This window comes from Crocodylus porosus, unplaced genomic scaffold (assembly GCF_001723895.1).
Source record: "Crocodylus porosus isolate Cpor-Errol unplaced genomic scaffold, CroPor_comp1, whole genome shotgun sequence".
NCBI classification, from domain to species: domain Eukaryota; kingdom Metazoa; phylum Chordata; order Crocodylia; family Crocodylidae; genus Crocodylus; species Crocodylus porosus.
The window spans coordinates 130,489,652-130,493,605 of record NW_017728943.1 but is presented as its reverse complement, the minus strand read 5'-3'; the positions used below and the strand labels follow the sequence as shown (position 1 = coordinate 130,493,605).

At 39.1% G+C, this 3,954-nt stretch overlaps 1 protein-coding gene across 8 annotated transcripts in view; it reads right to left on the bottom strand.

Moving 5' to 3' along the window:
- Positions 1-3,954, bottom strand: part of MAP7 (microtubule associated protein 7) — a 182,323-nt gene that overhangs the window by 161,443 nt on the left and 16,926 nt on the right. The gene's annotated exons all lie outside the window — the stretch shown is intronic.

Here is a 3,954-nt window from a genome sequence, read left to right as displayed (position 1 = left end):
TTTTTTTTGAGACTCATTCCAGTTGGAGGAATAAGTAGGAAAACTGGAGATTTAAGAACCAAGGTGAAATAATCAAAAGGGATTCTTTGAGAAGCATGAGAAAAATCACCTGTTTAATGTTTGCCAATCCCTACAGCTACTTAGCAAAAAGAACAAACAATAACGGCTGCTTATAGACGTGGGAGGAAAAAAACCCAACCAACCAACCAAACCAGCACTTTATTTTCAGCTCAGGATGCCCCTGCACCAAGTGCAGTATATGGCCAAAAGAGACACTGCATTTGATCCAGCTCGCTCAACACAAGTCGGGCGAGCCAGGTCAAGCTAACACAATAGATTGCACCCTTCAGCAAGGCTTTTTTGGCTCTTTTATCCACTAGCTAATTAAATCAGCTTTAGACAGAACTACCCAATCTATACAGACACTGGGGAGCTAGGTCAAATAACATGCTTCCTATTCCCACTCTTGTAAAGCGCTGTTTTGGGGGTTTTTTCACGTCTGTCAGTGCCCACGAGACCAATTTCAGATTTATTTTAGACATAAGCTGATCCCAGTAGGAAGCTGATACTGGATTCAAGCTCAAACTTTAACCTAAAGTAAACAATGTATAGGATTTATCACCTGGGAGACTCCAAGGTAATACAAAATTGTTATTAGCTTCAGGGAACCTGGATACCAGCACCACTTCCTACATGCTAGAGTTAAAAAGCAAAACTAAAAAAACCCTTTCAGATAAAATACAAGTCTTGTTCTAAGAGAAGGTCTAAACTTAGATACTTAGTTCATCTTTATGCATTCTTATTGTATACAAACTAGCTCAGAAAATTCAGAGTTTAAAATAAAATAATTATTTTTGGTCTCATTAGTACTTGCTTTGTTTAACAAATAGCCTGGTTAAAGATATGAAGGATATCAATAAACTACAAAGGAAAGATGCAAAATCCATCCAAAAAAAGGAACAAGGAAAAGCTGTGTCTGAATGCCTATGGGGTGATATGCTTCCTGACATGAGACTCTTCCGAAAACACAACTATCTGGACTTCCAAGATATATATTAGAGAGCAGTAGCTGCATTACTAACTAGTAAAGGCACCAAAAATAAATAGTATAAAAAAAGTAAATAACTGGTACTGAAGTCTAACGAAAGTACTGGGGCAGAAAAACCTTCACAGGTTTTCACCGTTTCTTAGGTTTAAAAAAAAGTGTGTGTGGGGGGGGGTGCACACCAAGCATTTTCAATGCAACTATTTGTTTGCACTGAAAGAAACTCAAGGTCAATCAGACCTCTTCTCAAATTATATTATGCAAGGACCCTTGAGGACACCAGCAGATGAAATACCTGCCCTCTGAAGCCAATTTACTGAAAGAATTACGATTACAAACCATTTTGTATTCCCTCTTATTCTTTCCTAGACAATTGGAAAAATGATTTGACAACCTCCTATTCATAAACACACCAAACTCACTATTATTAAAGTGCCCTGCAGTGTACACAAAAGGAAAATATTTTGAATGTCCAGAGCAATTTCAAACCCTTTACTTAGCCTGATGAATTTTTAACTAAATTACTTCTTAGACCCACTATGACAAACACCCTGGGAAGTTGCAAAGCGTTTTAAAAAGAGAGCACCATTACTGGTCTCAAAAACTAGATATGGAAAAAAGTCTATTAAGATTATTTTCCCCATCTCCCATTAAGATGATACTGACCTAGTATGTGCAAGAATGCACCTCAGTGCCCAAAGAAGTGTGTTGAGAACAGTAAACCTAGTTATCAACTCTTTTTAAGCAAGCACTAGTAGAATGGTATCAAAAAAATGAACGGATTTCTGAACACACATCTAGACTGATTAAACAGCATGTTCCTGCCTACTGCCATACCAGTGCAACTTTACTACCTAGCAGGTAGGTGAAGGAAAACACAAACCAAGATATCTGGATGTCATAAGTGACACATGGGGGAGGTACGGGGGGGAGGGGGAGCAGTACATGTCCCCCTGAGATTGGCTGCTGCTGAAGCTGCCACCGGCATTTGCGGGCGGGTGCTTCCCCCTCCTCCCCCTTTTGCTGTCGACGCAGGTGCTAGCGGTCCCCACCTACCACTGCCAGCACCTGCAGGCAGTCCCCACCATGGTGCCCCCCCAGGCTCGGGAGACACCAGTCATTCATGCCAGATGTCATCTGACCAAGGATTCACAAAATAACCTACGGACCACTCTGGGGTAAACTGTATTTTAGAGGCTTCATAAATTATTGTACGTCTTCGGAGAACAGTTGGTGAAGAGCCACTCTTCAAAAGGATATGTGACAATCGATCTTAAGTCACTTGCCATCAACCGACAGCATCCAAGACCAATTCAGATGTAAGCTCCAAAAAGTCTGTCTCGCTGGAACCCGACTGCATGTACTTGTTAGTTTACATCCCATACTCCATGAAACACTTATTTACATTTATTTATACTCACAAATGAAATTTAGCAAAAAACCTACTTCAGCTGCTCAGTAGGATGTGACTTTTACTCCAGCCAGTTGGGGAAGCGAGAACTTAGGAGTTGCAAAATTTTTCTGCCCCCTTCTGCTGGTTGATACAAGTAGCATCAGATGTGCACGGGGCGCTTATACATCTCAACCTTTCTAACAGAAATAAGGATTACATTGGGAAGGAGGGGTAGGAAGGAGAAATAATAAATAATAATAATAATAATAATAATAATAAAGCCCAAGAAAAGGGCAAACAGGATTAAAAAAAATAGCAAACATGACAAAAATAGGGAAGTTATAAAATCATCTTGGATAACTACTGTGGGCTAGAGTCATACAAGCAAAGCAAGAAGGGAAAAGGAGCTATTATCCTGAAAAGCTAGCAAGTTCCAGTGAAACAAAATAGAAACATGGAAGTTGTTACTACAAAGCCTAGTCTTGTTGAGTCTCAAATTCACTCAATAAAAAAATATGTTCCTTAACATGAAAAGAGTTAACGTCTAGAGTATATGAGGGTTTGTTCAACTATACAGTAGACCAAATTGCCACATGCAAGACAGTAACCTCAGTTATTTTAATACTGGCTAGGAATATAGTATACTCTTGTGAAGCTCAGATCTTTCAGAGGTCTTGATCATCTCCAAGAAAGATTGCTAGCTATGAAATAGTTCAAACTTGAACAATTTCAAAGCCAGCTAGCTATTCAAGAAGCTATTCACTGCTAAGCCACATAGCCATAAATAAATTCTCCCAGTATATATATCTGCTTGTCTCTTCTTTTCAGCTATGTAACCAAACACACAAAGTGATAACCTAAAGTTTAATTGATTCAAAGTCATCAAGTTGCATCTTTTTTGATAAACTAAGGGGTTGGGAGGCTGCTACAATAACTGTTTCATTTGTTGCCAGAATAAGATAAAAAGGAAAATGTCATGTATTGAGGAAATCCCCTAAGCACGCAGAGGGAATTAAAACTGTGAGGATGCCAACTTAAAATTCCAGTCACAATTCAAAAGGTGCAGGGCTGGTGTCACACTAACAGAGTTTAAATCCTAGGAATCCAGGCTGAAGACATTAATTATACAATGCAAGATATACTATCATTGCACACACTTGCTAGATCTGTTATAATCAAACACTTAAACCTCAAATATACATGGAATTTATCTTCAGCAGGTACCACTTGATGGGAGATGCCTCATTTTCAGTTGCCGACTCACTAGAAGTTATGGTATTCGAATGTGTCATTCTCCCTGCTTCCCCTCCCCAGCCTAAGGCACTCCATACCCATGGACCCACAGAAGTACAGCAAATTTCACATAGTCTTTGCCAATGCTGACTTCCATATAAGCTGCTATGGACTCATGAGTCTAAACAAAAAAAAAAAAAAAAAAATGAAGCTGTTATGGGCTTGAAAAGATATCTATCAGAAAGTACACACTATAAAATAAGTCATTGGATCCTTACAGAAA